The following is a 17,439-nucleotide window of genomic DNA, read 5'->3' as shown; positions in this document are numbered from 1 at the left end:
GTGCAACCTAGCCCTTTTATGAAGTAAACCAGCAGCAGATGATAGGGGCTACCACCCAAGGACTAAGTCACATGGCCAAGCCAGAGCTAAATCTTGAGCATGAACAGGGTTTTTCCCTAGCTGCAAACACAGGATACTGGTTGCAGGCTATGTGTGTGTTGGAGGGAGCATGTCAAAGCAGAAGGAGTTGTAAGCATGACCCTGAAAGGAAGTAAAGACACAACTTCTCAGGCACAGAGCTTGCTGTGTACATTTGGGGATTTCTGAACAAGAAAACCCCATCCTGTTCTGTTTCTATTGTGCTCTGGGAAACAGAACAGTGTATACTTTTTTTGGTAAGTGAACAAGATCACACCAGGCATATACTCAACATGTATCACTCATTTCTCATCCAAACAGAAGCAACCAGGCTAAGACCCATATTTTGGCTAACCACTTAGACCGAAGGGGCAACATTATCATTAATGTGACAACTAATGTATGAAACATTCACAATAGAACTATCATTTCTGTTTCCCTTTATAGACGCGCTAACAGATAGAGAAGGATATTTACAAAGATCACTTGTGTTCTCCCCAGGAATCTGACTCAGTCAGAGGCTTCAATGCCCGTTAGGATTTTTAACATCCTGATAATTCTTTGCTAGCACTGGCTTTTCAGGAGATTCAGTTTTCCTTTTACAAAACAAAACTCTAGCTTTAAATGCATGAAGAAAGATATCGTACTGGTTGGGGAATATTGGACTGCTGGTTCCTGCAACTTTCTCTGCCATAGCATCTAATCTACACTCAGCCTCTAACTGTGAACATGCAACAAGGACAATTTGGCTTGCCAGGATAATACAGCTTGCATTTGTCAATCATGCTTTAATACTTCTAATTGACTTTCTGTCCACAGACATTTTGGAAATGTTAATGACTAGCCTGACAGCACCCCTATGATGATGGTGAAATAGCCCCACTTTACAGATTAGCAAATCAAACGATGTTAAATAATTTCCCCAAGGTCACAAAGGAGGTGAGTAGCAGAAGTGAGAATAGATGTCATGTCTCCTGCACATAGGTCTGTGCTTTCACCACAAAGCCATCTTTACCATCCAGAGTAAACCTCGCCTTCCCAATGGGATCCCCAGGGGTTGATCTTTAACACTCGGCCAGCTCTTTTTTAACCCTGCAAACAATAATGGGAACAATGTTAAGGGCACAGTTATCCACAAGCTCAAATAAGGAAATGTAGCTCTAGCTCTGGCCAGAATCTGGTAACTAAAGGTCTCTGGGTCCTCATTTGCTCCACACCAAATATATTTGCAGAAATAGGGAGGGCAAGTTTTTACAATCAGGCCCAGTATGTGACAAAAGCCCTAGAAGAGGAATAGGAAAATAAAAAGAATAGTACAGGAAGCATCACATGCTAGGCAGTCATTTTATTTTGAATAATTAATCTTGCCTGCACTCTCAGTTTCATGCATCAGTATTTCTGATGAAAATCTACGTAATAGCAGTGGGATAACCTCAGGTTTGTGTGAAGCTGAAAATGCATCTAACATGAGGGCGCTTTCTTGTAATGAGGGGCAGCTGAAAGGGCATTTGTCCTATATTCACCCTCACTGCACTGTTCAAAACACGCACCCTGGGTTAAGTGGAATTCAACCTGGGTCTGACAGAGAACCATAACGCCAACTCATGATGCCTCTGTGGCATTTTAAATATATTTATGGTGTTATCAGACATTCTGGTCTCAGTTATCTAATTAAAGCAATTTTAGTTAAATAAACGACTCTTCAAACTGTTCCAAATAGCTTTTAAGGACACTTTAAAAAAAAAAAAAAGCCTGAAATCAAAACAACTCATTAAGTGGCAATACTCACTAATGAAACTGCTTCTTGTTAATTTGATTTCACAAAACAATATGACTGCAATATGACAATAAAGGCACTGCACCTTTCAATAACAAACTTGCACTGGAAAAGCACTTACCAATTTTCTGAATAGTTTGCTTGTGTCTCTAATAGACAGAGCTGTAGGACAGGAAAATTCTACAGCCATTCATCAGTTAGGGAATGAGCTAATACTTACCGTGGAAATCAGATACAGAGCCAGATGAGAGTGTGAAAAAGCAGTCAAGACAAGGCCCAGAACTTTTAATCTGTCTCCCTAACTATTAAAAGGTAGGATAAGTATTGCAAATGAAAGTCAGAGTATAAAAGATGCTTGAGAAGAAAACTTGGAAGAATATTGGATTGAACCCTTTAAAGGTCCATAAACTTTTCTACAACCTCAGCCTCTTGTTCCAGCACTTACCTAGAGTCAAGACTCTATAGCAGGGGTCAGCAACCTTTCAGAAGTGGTGTGCCGAGTCTTCATTTATTCACATTAATTTAAGGTTTCGCGTGCCAGTAATACATTTTAACATTTTTAGAAGGTCTCTTCCTATAAGTCTACAATATATAACTAAACTACTGTTGTATGTAAAGCTTTAAAAATGCTTAAGAAGCTTCATTTAAAATTAAATTAAAATGCAGAGCCCCTCGGACTGGTGGCCAGGACCCAGGCAGCGTGAGTGCCACTGAAAATCAGCTCATGTCTGCCTTCGGCACCCGCGCCATAGGTTGCCTACCCCAGCTCTATAGTGACAATGAGATGACAGCCATTTTGTGCATGGAGATTAGTTTGGAGCCCGTGCCATGGAAAGACTCCTACTGACCTCAGTGGGCTTTGAATCAGGCACCAAATCCTTAAAATGAAGTACTGCCTGAGACAACTTTTCATTAAAACTACCATTTTTTCACAGAAGTCACAGAATCCATGACTTCCAGTGAGCTCCGTGAATTCAGCTGCATGGCCAGGTATGGCAGTAGTGCAGCTTCTGGCCACTGTGGGCAGCAGGGCCTCCTGGAAACTCCTGGAGCTGCAAGCCACTGCAGGCAGGGGTACCCCTGAAACTCCCAGCCACTGCAGGCGGCATGGGGTCTGAGTGCCAGGGCCCCTGAGCTCTGAGCCACCACAGGTGATAGGGCCACAGCTACTGGGCACTAGGGGCTCCCCTGGAGCTTCCAGGTGCTGCAGGCTGTGGGGGACCCTGGAGCTTCAGGCCCCCGCTGAAGGTGGGGACCCCCAGAGCTCAGAGCGGGCCCTCACAGTTTCCCAGTCTCTGCAGGCAGTGTGGGGACCCCAGAGCTGAGCTCTCCATTTTGTCATGGATATTTTTAGTAAAAATCACTGACATGCCATGAGCATCCTTATTGATGGAGAGGTGGGATGGAGTTAGGGTGACCAGATAGCAAGTGTGAAAAACCAGGACTGGGAGAGGGTAATAGTTGCCTAAGACAAAGCCGATAATATCGGGACATCTTGAAGGGGGTCCCAGGATGAGAAGATGTGACAGCACAATTGTTGGGGAAAGTAGGGTGGATTAGTGGATAGTGCACTGATTTAGGCATCAGGAGACCCAAGTTCTACTCCTCTATCTGCCACCGACCTGTTGTGTGATGGATGCTGTGCAAGTCACTTCCCCTCTCTGCACCTGTTCTCCCTCCCACCCTTTGTCTGACTTGTCTCTTTAGATTGCGAAGTCTTTGGGCCAGCATGACGGAGAATGATCCTGTAGGTTACTACTCTAATACAAATAATCATGACAACCACCTTTGCTGGAAGGTTCTGAAGTGCTCAGAGAAGTATTTTTCCAAGTCTCAGTGGGGGCCTGTAGGCACTGCGAAAACAGCAAGCTGGAACGTCTCAAAGAGCTTTGTGGAGAAGAACCATCATGACTCTTGGGACTCAATGGCACTTAATTTAGAAATACTTGATCACTGCCCATACCTGGCCATTTGGAAAAGGGATGAACCAGGAAGGCCCAAAGGCTAATCCTGAGCAATTGGAAGCTTAAATCTGCTCCATGCATAGATACTGGGATGAACACCTATTTAGACCTTCTGCAGTTAAATACAAGACACCTAGTTCTTGGCATGGCTGGCTGGAAGGTTATGACTATATAATGCCACCTGCAGTGGCTCAAAAGCATAAATACCAACCTCATGGGAGACCGTTAAGAAGCAGGGCAGAAACCCCAATTTGGTTGTGAGGTCTATGCTTTGATTTCACCAACCAGCTATCAAGTGTAAATGCCTGAGACAGTAGAATAGCCTTAACATGGAGTCACAGACCATCCTCTTGAGTATTCCGATCTGTCTGGCCACCCACATGGGTGTACCTTTGCAATAGATGGTCTCTTACACCAAGCATCACAGCATTATTCAGGTTACTCCCAGTCCCAAAGGACCACTTACTTATGCCTGTTCAGTTGCATCTTAGATCTCACACCAAAGACAATGCTTGTAGCTAATCCTATAATAAACTATGTACAGATTTATTAATAGGAAAAGGAAATGAGATTTGTTTACAAGGTTAAAGCAGGTAAACATATACACACAAATGAGTTACTATCTTAAGTTTCAAAAGGAAATAGAAGCTTCTATAATAAACAAGCTCTATCTGTCTCTTAGGGCTAATGCAGGCTAAGCAGCTGGGATCTCTTGCTTATGCCTAGAAACCTTACTCATGCCCAAAGCCCAAGCAGCATAGAGGTAATCAGCTCCTTTTGTTTGGGGCTTTTATCCCCCACCAACCATGCAATCTGGGCTGTAAACTCAGCTGATGGGAAGAATCCACTCCCATGACTCATTCTCACAGTGGGAGGTCAAGACAACAAATGTAACAGCTTTGGTTGGCAATGAGCACATCGCACAAGTTAATGTCTCTCTCCTGTCTTACAGTCACAGAAGCTCAAAATACAATCTCTCAGATGTTACCATACCATATGGGTTACAGTGAGATTACAAGGGAGATTAATGCATGAAGCAACTCACAAGCTTTCAATTAAGTCTAAACACTAAACGTATTCTTACAATTCTACTACTTATTTTAACAATACACTAACCCACAAGTGAGCCAGACTGATTCCAGCTATGTATTTGCCAGTGTTCAGTTGAGAATTGGGGACTTTGACATGAGCTGGCACCTGGTCCACCAGGATTCCAGATCTAATGTGGGATCAGTACACCAGTATGTGTAACAGATTCTTGTGTCCGCAGATGGTTCATCAAACAAATCCTTCAAGAACAGTGATTGTGGTGTCTTCATCCTGTGGCTTAATAGAGCGAAACAAGAAAGAGCCCCAGTTCAGGCTGTATCAGCTTGAGCTGTGTGGCCAAACTGAAAGCTATTCTCACTACACTGCAAGAAATGCACAAAGCAGAAAGGCGTGAATGGTGTGATGTTTGTTGACTCTCAGGCAATGATCCTTGGTTCCTTTAGAAGAAACCAGAATGCTATCAACAAAATATAATTCATAAGGAGGCTCAAAAGATCAAACAGTGAGATAAGAAACTAACTTGTCAATGGAGTCCATCATACATTGGTGTGTACAGGAGTGAGATACCTGATGATCTCGTCAAAATTGGGTGATCGGAAACACAGGTTGGAATGACAATGGTTGAGAATATTGATGCTCGAACAAGGAAAATATTAGCTGAAATACAAGGTCAAAAGATGGAAGATCCTGTGATAGATATAAAAGAATCTCAGAAAATAACATCCACTGCTGTGGATTGCTGGCCGGGCACACTGCATGAATGAAAATCAACAGCAATGGGATGAAGATATGTCCGTACTCTATAAGATGCGTCAGGAGCCAGCTTACCACTCCTATGTTTTTGAATGTAATATCATAAGAAAAGTGAATCTTTTCTGAAGGGACATCTTGGATCAAGCCATTACAAAGGACTACGTATGAGCTGCTGAAGTCAGTCTTGAACTTTGTGGCCTGATACGATTGTTTTGGGACAAGTCAACAACAACTACATCATCAGTATTCTGAATAGCTGCTTGGACAGGATTTTCTGCTGTAGCTTTGGTAGACACCTATGTTATGAAATCTATTTTATTTTATTTTATGTTGTTGTTACGGGCTTGCTGAGTTTATTAGTATTGAGCCAACTGCTGCTAGCACTTTGGAGGACAGGATTACAATTCAAAAAGATCTTGACATATTGGAGAATTGGTCTGAATTCAACAAGGTGCAATTCAATAAAGACAAGTGAAAAGTACTATCCTAAGCAAGGAAAAACAAATACACAACTACAAAATGGGGAATAACTGGCTAGGCAATAATACTGCTGAAAAAGATCTGGGAGTTACAGTGGATCACAAAATTATTAAATTGGAAAAGATGGGGATCAATATGAAAATCGAAAGGTGGATAAGGAACTGGTTAAAGGGGAGACTACAACGGGTCATACTGAAAGATGAATGCTCAGGCTGGAAGGAGGTTACTAGTGGAGTTCCTCAGGGATCAGTTTTGGGGCCAATCTTATTTAACCTTTTTATTACTGACCTTGGCACAAAAAGCAGGAATGTGCTAATAAAGTTTTCAGATGATGCAAAGCTGGGAGGTATTGCTAACACAGAGAAGGACCGGGATATCATACAGGAAGATCTAGATGACCTCATAAACTGGAGTAATAGGATGAAATTTAATAGTGAAAAGTGCAAGGTCATGCATTTAGGGATTAATAACAAGAATTTTAGTTATAAAATTGGGGACGCATCAGTTGGAAGTAACAGAGGCGGAGAAGGATCTCGGAGTATTGGTTAATCACAGGATGACTATGAGCCGCCAATGTGATATGGCCATTAAAAAAGCTAATGCAGTTTTAGGATGCATCAGGCGAGGTATTTCCAGCAAAGACAAGGAGGTGTTAGTACTGTTATAGAGGCACTGGTGAGACCTCATCGGAATACTGTGTGCAGTTCGGTCTCCAATGTTTAAAAGGATTGAATTCAACCTGGAACAGGTAACAGAGAGGGCTACTAGGATGTTTCGAGAATTGGAAAACTGTCTTATTGAAAGGAGACTCAAGGCTTGGCTTGTTTAGCCTGGCCCAGAAGGTCTGAGGGGGATTTTTTGTTTGCCCCTATAAATTATCGAGGGATTATATAGGGCGGGAGAGGATTATTCAGCTTAGCTACAATGTGGACGCGCCCATGGATATAACTGGACACTTAGAGTGTTCCGTTGCATTATCAAGATTCCGTTGCCAATTATCAGCAGTAAGAATGGCCCAGTGGTCGTGATGGGATGTTTAGATGGGGTGGGAATCTGAGTTATCCAGAGATTCTTTCTTGGTGTGGCTGTGAGTCTTGCCACTATGCTCAGGTTTAGTTGCATCGCCATATTTGGGTTGGGACGGAATTTTCCTCCAGGGCAGATTGGCAGAGGCCCTGGAGGTTTTTCGCCTTCCTCTGCAGCATGGGGCACGGGTCACTTGCTAGAGGATTCTCTGCAGCTTGAGGACTTCAATAACTCAGACATAGGTTAGGGGTTTGTTATCAAGTGGATGGGTGAGATTGTATGGCCTGCATTGTGCAGGAGGTCAGACTAAATGATCATAATCGTCCCTTCTGACCTTAAAGTCTATGAGTCTATGAATATAAGTCAACAAGCTGATGCAGCTGTTAAAAATATACATCATTCTGCGGTGTAGTAACAGCAGTGTCATATACAAGACTTGGGCAGTAACTCTCCTGCTCTGTTCAGCACTGGTGAAGCCACAGCTGGAGAACTGTGTTCAGTTCTGGGCACCGCTCTTTAGGGAAGAGGTGGACAAATTAGAGACATACCAGAGATATGTTTACACGAGATAGTTTGGAAGACCTGACCTATGAGGAAAGGTTAAAAACCAGGGCATGTTTAGATTTGAGAAAAGATGACTGAGGGAAGACCTGATAAGTTTTCATTATGTTAAAAAGCTGTTATAAAGAGGACAGTGATCAGTTGTTTTCCATGTCCACAAAAGGTAGGACAAGTAGTAAAAAGTCTTAACCTGCAGCAAGGGAGATTTAGATTAGATAGTAGGAAAATGTTTCCAACTAGAAGTCTAGTTAAGCTCTAGAGCAAGTTTCCAAGGGAGGGTGTGGAATCCCCATCACTGAAGGTTTTAAGACCAGCTTGGACAGATACCAGTCAGGTATGGTCTAGGTTAGGTCTATTTGATCTTGCTTCAGCACAGGCGGGGTGGACTAGCTGACCTCTCAAGGTCCCTTCCAGCCCTACATTTCTAGGATTCCATGACTTTCAAAATTTTTTACAGTGTTTTCCCTGTCATTTTCAAACATGTCTAGAAGATTAGAACAACCATTTTCCAATCATTTCAATAGGACTCAGACAGTCAAATCCCTGAGGCAGCTTTGAAAATCTCAGCCATTTAGTCCATATACACTAAGAGAAGATTCTTGTATTTTTTTAATAGCAGTAACACTTATTTTTATTACGTGTCATTTTTTTCTACTTCTAAAAGGCTATTCAGTGACAAGGAAACACAATATGGAGATTAGTCATTTAGGAACTTGGGGCTGTGAACATGGAACAGTGCTGAAAGAACCACGCTGCCCTGCACACACACACCCCTTGCCGCTGGGAGAACCGTGCCCCCCTTTCCCGCCCCAACTCACCCATGCCCCCTTCACCACTGAAAGAAATCCCCTTCACACAGTTTTACCCTTAGGAATTCATTATTTTAAGTTTTCAGAAATTCCATTAGTTTTCAGTTTTTGGATGCACTATAAAACAAGGCTGAAGAGATGGACATAGGCTGCCAAGGAGCCTTGTTGGTAGCAGATACAGCCATGAGATGGTTGGTGTGCAGAGAAGCATGGGATAGTATTGACCCATTTAAGTCTCTGTATCGCTTGTGCAGTGGAGGTTATCTTGGTACTGGCTCTGAATAAGCCAGTTTAGAGATCTGCTGAGGATGAGCCCAGGGGGGTTCCCTGAAAAGGGGAGGCAGAAAGGCAGGAGCTGGTACTTCAGCCTGTAGCATGGGAGAGGGGCTGCAGTGAAGCCTTGCAACCTGCTTATGGATTGAGAGAGTAAAAATCCATCCCTCAGACCTTTGCTAGCTCCCTGCACATAGCCCAGTGACTCAGGCTGCAAGCACAAAGGGATGTTCATTGTTCGGGAATAAACGTTTTTAAAGGACTTTAACACAGCCTTTTTCTTTCTGGTGCCCTGAATATTTGCACATCTAAACCTGCATGACAGCTGCTGCCCTACTTAATTGCACTCAAGCCTGGATTCTCAAAAGGATGAGTTTCAAAAGCAACTAGCTAAAATGATATGCAATGCTACCCTCTGGTGGCAATTCTTCCACTCACCACCACTGCATTTAATTCATAGTCCTCAGCTTTTGCACTGTTTCCTTTTTAATGATTAATGATCTAAGTACTGCACAGCAGGATGATGTTGTCTGACATGTTACAAATAGACCAACATATATTGTCTCTTTCTGGATTTACAAAGGATATAGAGATCTGAATGCAGAGCTGAGCTCTCTTCTGAAGGTGCTCAGATGTGCAAACAAAAGAACCAAAGGGCTTAAAAAATAAGTCATGAATATAATACTTTAAAACTGCGCGTGTGTGGGGGAGGGTCTGTCTCAATTTCCTTTGCTGAATACTTTGTTTCTCTGACACTAGGATATGCCAGCACTCGACAAACTGATTAAAAGCTTGTGTCTGATTGCTTAGCAGCTTCTTTAAATACCAATGTAACCTAAGCCAAATTTCAAACAAATACTCTTCAGTGATCCTCTACAGCAATAGAGTTATGAGCCCTTTTCCATGGGATTTTCAACAGTGAAAACAGGTGAGCTCAACAGTGACTTAACTCTGCTCCAAGTGACGTCAATGGCAGTTTTTCCACCATTGACTTAAATGAGAACAGAGCTAAAGCTCTGAAAACCCCACCCTCTCTGGCTTCTAAATCCTACGACTAGATATGAGTGATGGGCACGAATCCCCATTTACTGCTAGACCGGACCCTGGCATTTTTCTTTTCTTTCAGGGTTAAGAGGTTTGCATTTGTTCCCTACACATGGCTGTAACAGGTTTTATTCTGCCATTTGAAATAGTCAGGTGTCTCGGAGAACAGCCACACACCCAATATGATCAAGATACAGGAAGTCTGCCATGCAGGGATGCCAGAGATCAAAGGGGAAGCGCATGCTATGAAGTAATCTGTCAAAGAAGAAAACAGCTACCCTTGGGAAATAGAAAACAGATGCATTTTACTTTCCAATTTTAAAGCATTTTTAGTCTTCTATAATTAACAGAAAGAGTTCAGAAGAGCTCTAGCCACTTGTTGCGTAATTTTTCTGTGTTTAACTGGCTGGGTCAGTTTTCTCCTGTGCTCTACAGGCAGACTAAAAATTTCTGCCAATGGAAATAGTATATTTTTGCATATGATAGCAAATGCTGGTGGTCACGTCTCAGTATGTACTCATGGACCTCATGCTTCAGAGTTTCAACTCTCATGCTTCAGGGTTTAAGCCAATCTCTATCAGAGACCAGAATGAGACCTGTGGAGTTGCGGGGGGTGAAGATTATCCCAGATTTGCCGGATTGTGGGGGTTCTGACACCTTCCCCTGAAGTATCCTGTCTGACAGAAGGTGTTGATCACTGTCAGAGATGGGACACTGGACCAGATAGGCCTTGGGTCTGATCCTGTCTGGCAATTCCTATGTGCCTATGGTTACAACCTCAAGTCTAGAAAATTATTTACCTATTCTTAAGGTTCAGTGTGAATTTAAGCATTCTGATGATCCATAAATAACTAAATGAAAGGGGGGAAATGAAGAGGCAGCATAACTGTTTTGTATGTTATATGTTGCTTAAATGAGTGTAAATTGGTGTCACTTACACATCAAGAGGACAAAAGAAAGGGTTGTAGCAGGATAAGCAACCTGAAACAGGAGGGAGGGATTTATTTAGCATACAAAGGGGGTATAATTAGAAACAACTGGATGAAATTAAGGGAAATTTACACTGAATATCAAGAGAAAAGGAGCTTTCTTTATAATGACTCCTATTGACCTGTACAAGAGTTTCCCAAAGAAAGTGGTGGACGCGTTAATTTATTATATTTAAAACAACTCTTCTCCAGGAACAAGTCAAGGGATGGGCACTTGTATGTAACAGAGTCTGGGCCTTTTGTCTTTTACGTGGTCTTCACAATTCCTGAGGTGGGAGGGGGACTTCTCGAAAAACCCTGTTTGTGGAGACCCTCTGGGGTTGTTGAGGATTTTCCTGCCCTCTCCTGAGTCACCTTGAATAGCATAGGAGGAAAGGGAGCGGGATCGCCTTCCTGTCTGAAAAGCAAAAAGGGTTCACAACAGAACACATTCACTGTAGGGACGGGAAAGAGCTCCACTTCTTTCCCTGGGATTAGACTGAGAAAACACGTGACAGATGCTCGTTGCATCGCTCAATGTGCTCTGGAAGGCGCTCAGATACTATGTGATGAGTGCAGAGCAAGAATCAACACAGAAAAGTTTGGAATCTGCCTGCTCCTTCTCAGCCCCAGGAAAGACCTCACGGGTGAGTCAGTGTGAGCGCTTCCCCTGTCTGGAGAGAGAGGGCCCAGGGAATGTTCAGCCATGGTGCAGACAGATTGGGTACATCTAGCCTTGGGGCAGCATCTGTCTTTTTGTCCTGTACCTTGCTCAGTGGAATTCTGGTCCATGAGCTGGACTTTTAGGTATTATCTGTTATAATAATTACAGATAAATAATATCCAACACTGCATCAGCTTGTGTAAAAAGACGTGGCTTGCAGCACTGGAAGTTAGTCTGACACAACTTACTCTCGCCTCAGAGAGGGAAAACCCACCCACACAATCCACTTGCCCTCCTGTGCAATCTCAAAACAAGGAAAGGGCCGCTTGGTGTTTCAAGCTCAATGAGAAGAATAAGTAGAACAAATGAAGCGTCCATCTTGAGGAAAAAGCCAGGCTGACCAGAATCTTGAACAGGAGACTGTGGCTGTAGGAATTAGGATTTAGGAGGGAAGATATTTTCCTGTACATTTTAGACCTTCCTGCCTCTGTTTTGACTGGTTAAGGGTTTTGTCTTATTGGTTATTTTCTGACAATATGCAGTGAAGGAACCTCTTGCCTTCCTGAGGCATTGAGCTTATGAGCCATCGCCCCCCTGTTCCAAAGGGAAGTACGTGTGGGGAGTGGCAGGTGGGCGCAGGGAGACTTGCACCACTATTCCCTAAATGCAGCGCTTCCACCAGTGGTTTATTACAGAAGACAGGTAAAACACTATTTGTCCTAGTCTGGGGGGGGCGGGGGGGGCTATGCAACTGAAGAGGGGCAAATACCTGGGAAGTGCACAGTAGGAGGCTCTGGGAGTCTGGAAGGAAGCCTGTTTGCTTTTCCAACCTGTCTGGTGCCCATTTCAGTACATCCACTTGGCCTTGACTAAGTAAAACAGAGGGTGTTTTGTACATGGGAGGCATCTCTCACTTGCTCTGCTGTAATCCCATGCTAGAGCAGGTACATAGGAAATGGAGTCCTTATGTACTTCTGTTGTGGGCACAGCCTGCCTGGAGTGCTCCCTTTAGCATGGAGATTAGTCTGTGGAATGGGAGGTGCGGGGATCCCTTCCTGCTTGGGAGAGACAGAGCCTTTTCCCCGGCAGAGTGAGAGTCCGAGGGCAGTCCCTACTCTGATGCTGACAGACAAGGCTCCACAGAAGCAGTAGGGCAAAGCCAGGAGCATTTCTCTGCAGGCCGAGGGGAAGGGAGTCTGAAGCAGAGCACAGCTAGAAGTCACCACACAGGAGAAAGGCTGAGACCCCATTTTACGTGACTTACTCATCAAAGTCGTAAATTAGTTCCTTAAGTGGGCACTTGCTTCTTTTGGGACATGGTGCCTCGGGAACAGGTAAGACTTACCCCTGAGCAGACTGTGTGAGGTACCTCATTTGCAAAACTGGTGCTCCTGGTTACACTTTCCCATAGCAGCTTTATAGGGGCAACGTGCTTGTCTGACCCCAAAACCACATGCCCTGGGCAAATGAGGATTGGTTGGAAGCAGACAGGCCACAGCTCGCCCATAGCTGCACCTGAAAGGTTGCTGTAGAGGTATAGCACCTCCTGAACCACTTCCGTGGTTGTGAGGGCGGGTCACCTGGTAGTGAGGTGCTGTACCAGAGGATACAGAGGGTTAGTGCCTCAGGGCTTCTGCTGAGGAGAGGGAGATGGGAGCTAGAGGCTGGAAGAAGGTCACTCTCGTGAAGAAAAAAAATACAAATTCAAAGGGGAAGACAAATTTAGGACTGGTTTACACTAAAGCTGTAAGTCAACCTAAGTTACTCTACCTCAGTTACACAACCGCGCTGTGTCGACGGGAGACACTGTCCCGCCAACTTACCTTCCGCCTCTCGGGGAGCTGGAGTACAGTTGACGGAAGAGTGCTCTCCCATTGATTTAGCGGGTCTTCACCAGACCTGCTAAATCGACACAGCTGCATCAATCGCTGCAGTGCCCATTTAGCCATAAGTATAGACAAGCCCTTAGTGGGAAAAACTGAACCTAAGTTAACTTGTGTCATAGCTGGAGGCAAAACTTCTGGTGGCCTGATGTGAGCTGCAGGCCCTTGTTCTACAGCCCCAGCAGCAACATTTTACCACCTCCCAATGCCACAGGAAAGTTGCCTGCCGATTTGTGCGATTTGTGAAAGAGGGGAGAAGTTATACAGCAGAACAGCAATGAGCTCTGTGTTTCAATCTCAGCTACTCTGCCTGCAGACCCAAGGTTAAGCATTTTGTCAAGAAAATCCGATCAACACTGAAGGTGCTAAATTCCTCTATCCCTCCCTTCCCCAACCAGGCTCCCATTGCTCTATCCTATTTTTATTCCTATTTAAAACAGGAACACTCAATTGCTGTTCCTCACCAGGGCTGAAGGTGATGCCACTTCTCACTTTGCATATCCCTAGGACTGAACTCTGTCTCAGTGGAATCCTTTGCTTGGTTATACACTTTTATGATCAAAGAAGGCCAGCTTAAAACAATGAATGTATGTAGATTGTTTATTGATTCCAACATATTAGTAGATTGGATAATAAACAGTACTTTTAAACATTCTCTTAACCAAAAATATAACAAATATTTACAATCACTCAGTAAAAATACAAAAAGCATACAGAGGCACTGTCTTTCTAAAAGACATAAGTGTAAGAGGTATCAAAAAATAGGAGACACATTGCTTGTTACGGAATACTTTACAATCACTGACTTGTGCAGTACAATTGCTATTGGAATATCATTACATCTGTGCAGTTTTTGCCAATATGCTCATATATTTAGAATTTTATTAATACCAAGCTAAACTGCATTCCAGGTATATAAAAATAAAAATAAAAACAAAAAAGCACAACATAAGCTAAAGCTGACTTGGGAATTCCAGATGGGGTTTTCTCCCCATTTTTAAATAAAATGTATAAAGCTTTTCTAAAGAGAGAGTATCCCTTTTTTCTAATCTGTTTTTCTGAAGGCAGTCATAAGTATATCTTTTTTAAAAAACTAATTCTAATATTTATATAAAAACTTAAAATGACATATTTGCATTGTTGTCTGCAATCACATGATCTGAGAGAGAAAGAATGAAGAAAGACTTTTCAGATTTATCTTTTGCAAGAGAATTATTGACAGAAAGCAGAGTCTTTCTGCAAAGGTTGATTCCTATAGGCTCAACCTTGGAAGTGCTGGCCAACCTCCATCTCCCATTGACTTCAATGGGCAAGGATGGCATTCGGCACATCACATAATCATGACCTGTAAGAATTAGAAGGAAGCTATGAATCTCACCCTGTAATCATCTCCCACGTAAGAAGCCTCACTGGCCCCAATGACTCTACTCAGTGAGTTTGGATTAAGAAAAGGCCTCATATTCCCACTCTGGTAATGACTGCTGATCATTGAACTCCTCTTATTGTCCAACACTTAAAGTTCGCATATTGCAAATATTTGAAGGAATTCTCCTTTAGTTTACTGAATTGTATTTATGGGACAGGCAAACTAATACAACAGAACGCTCCAAAACGTCTGTTAGTCTATAAGGTGCCACAGGATTCTCTGCTGCTTTTACAGATCCAGACTAACACGGCTACCCCTCTGATACTTAATACAACAGAAGCTCAGTTGTCTAATTTCATTATGTGGAGGTTAGTTAAGTTAAAGGTACTACGATTGGTTGGAAGGTTCTTTCTGAATGATTTGGAAAGTTGAGATTTTAATAGCACAATGAAATATCACAATGCAGGCAAAAAATCAAATCAAATCAAATCCTTCACTCATCACTTATGAGCAAACAAACAATTAGTGAAAGAGCAAGCAACAAAATGTAAATGCAGGAAGAATATTAGTGGGGACATGAATTGCTCAGCAGAAGTTAGGGCTGTGTAAGAGAAAGAAATCAAAAGGGATAGAGTGCTGTACAGGTAAGTCAGCTCACATTTTTTGGTTCCATGAGATACCACTTACATGAAACGTAAAACCCGAATTAAGCAGTCTTAATTCACAATTTTCAAAGCTGAAAAAAGGGATAATGTCTCTTCAAATCTATACAAGACACACTACATTTGGCTATTGTCCCCGATCAATGTGATCAGTTGAATTAAAAACCAAACGAAGTCACAGCAAGGACAAGCAGAGGCAAGCCACACTGTCCAAGAAGAAGCAGAAAAAGTAGCTCATTTATCAATAGTTTATGCATGATTTATTTACACTGGTTGTACTGTCTAATAGGAAAATATGATTAGCAAGACTTTTACTCACTTTAAAAACAATGTCCTGAAAAGTACTGCTGAACAGATTGATGCTGTTGATGTGCAAACACCACGTTTAAATGGGTAATCAATATCAAATGGCTGGCTTAATGGATACCAGATGAGGGCCCCAATCCAGCTCCCATGGGAGTCATTGGGAGTTTTCCGACTGACATCAGTGGAAGCAGTATCAGGCCCTTAGATAGAAAGGTCACCTCAAGAACAAAGACTTAATCCTTTACCTTTGTTCAACAGGCTGAAATAAACTACAAATCAATATCTGAGGTCGCTGAAACCTTAGGACTTAATTTATCTGGCACAAAACACATGATTTTCTGATTAAAATGGTAAGCCTATTGTGCACGCTGCTTAGAAGCTAACAAACAATTACAATTTACTCTGGGATTACTAGAATTTGCAATTTATATCTTGCAAGACATCATTTTAAAGATTAAGAAATTAACATTATATATGCTGAAAGTAATCATTTTGCCCTAGACCATTTTGACACTTATATTAATCTTGATTCATTAAGGCCTACACAACTTCATTGTAAACATTAAGGCCTTGACGAAGAAGAAAGTATCCTTTAAGAAACAGCTAATCTGTTTTTCAATATGATTTTTTAGCTATTTACTTCTCAGATGTTCATACCAAAAAATCTAACATATAGTCAATCAACTAATTATAAATTAGGCAGTCTCTCCCCATATTACTGCTCTTGACTGATTTAGGACTTCAGGATACAAGGATCAATACAGGGTACAATCCAGCCATAGGATAATATTAAATCTGGCACACACATGAACACAAGCAAAAGTTTGATCGAACACATTCTCATGTTTGTCAACATCAGCCCTAAGTAGATATGGGTGATGCACATCAAAGGCTTTGGGTTGTTTTTGGTACTTGTGTCTTTTTTTAGAAAATGCTGCATTTGCCCTACACCAGGAAAAAAAATAAAAAGAATTTTTAAAACTCCTCATAACGTAATATATAAATTCTTTGAGGCACCTGTAAAATGACAAACATCTATCTAACTTAGTCTGTAAACATCCCCATTAAGATTTACAAGTAAAATGCTAAAACATGGATCCACACATTCATCTCCAATTATAATATTTGATTGGGTTATCCCGTGCTAGAACAAGAAAGAAAATGCAGGTATTTCCAGTTTTACCCCATGTGCTCTGGTTGGCTAAGTAAAATTAAAGCAAGCAACTTAGCTTACCCTAATTGTACAAAAAGAACATGAACCCTGGTTCTATCCAAGTAAAAACCCCTACTAATTACAACTGGGCCAGGATTTCACTCTAAAACTTGAAACATTCTAATCTAACTCATTAGACGAATGCGGTAGGTTTTCAGAATCATAATACTATATTGTACTATATCTCAAATGTTCACTTTCACAAATATTATTCCATAACGGCGTGTGTTGATATAAAATTTGTATTTATTTACTGTATTATGTGCAATGGCCTATGGTTAAAATGCTATATTAATACATTTTCTATCTACTCCATAATGGGAGTGGTAACAATTTTCCTTTTAAATAATTCCAGTACCTAAAATATTTGAATTTTGGTACAAGTAGAAAAAAAAATACAGGATGATCACAGAAACCACAGAGCACTAATTTTACTTTCTATTGCTAACAATGTGATTTACACGCTGCACTATGCAGTGGAAAATTTGTTTACAGTCCTACTTGGAAAGTTTTGAACATACCAAATAATTTCACAGGAACTACAGCCTCCATGTTCAAAACC

At 42.0% G+C, this 17,439-nt stretch overlaps 1 long non-coding RNA gene across 1 annotated transcript; it reads right to left on the bottom strand.

Moving 5' to 3' along the window:
* Positions 1-13,916: 13,916 nt before the first annotated feature.
* On the bottom strand, positions 13,917-17,436 carry LOC116818331 (uncharacterized). Its single transcript, XR_004372144.2, has 2 exons — positions 15,022-17,436; positions 13,917-14,918 (listed from the first exon to the last, which is right to left on the bottom strand). It is a non-coding gene; the product is annotated as an uncharacterized LOC116818331 (long non-coding RNA).
* Positions 17,437-17,439: the final 3 nt, after the last annotated feature.

Source organism: Chelonoidis abingdonii, chromosome 7, assembly GCF_003597395.2.
Source record: "Chelonoidis abingdonii isolate Lonesome George chromosome 7, CheloAbing_2.0, whole genome shotgun sequence".
NCBI classification, from domain to species: Eukaryota; Metazoa; Chordata; order Testudines; family Testudinidae; genus Chelonoidis; species Chelonoidis abingdonii.
Note: the sequence above shows the minus strand (reverse complement) of the source record. Positions and strands in the feature narration are given on the sequence as shown.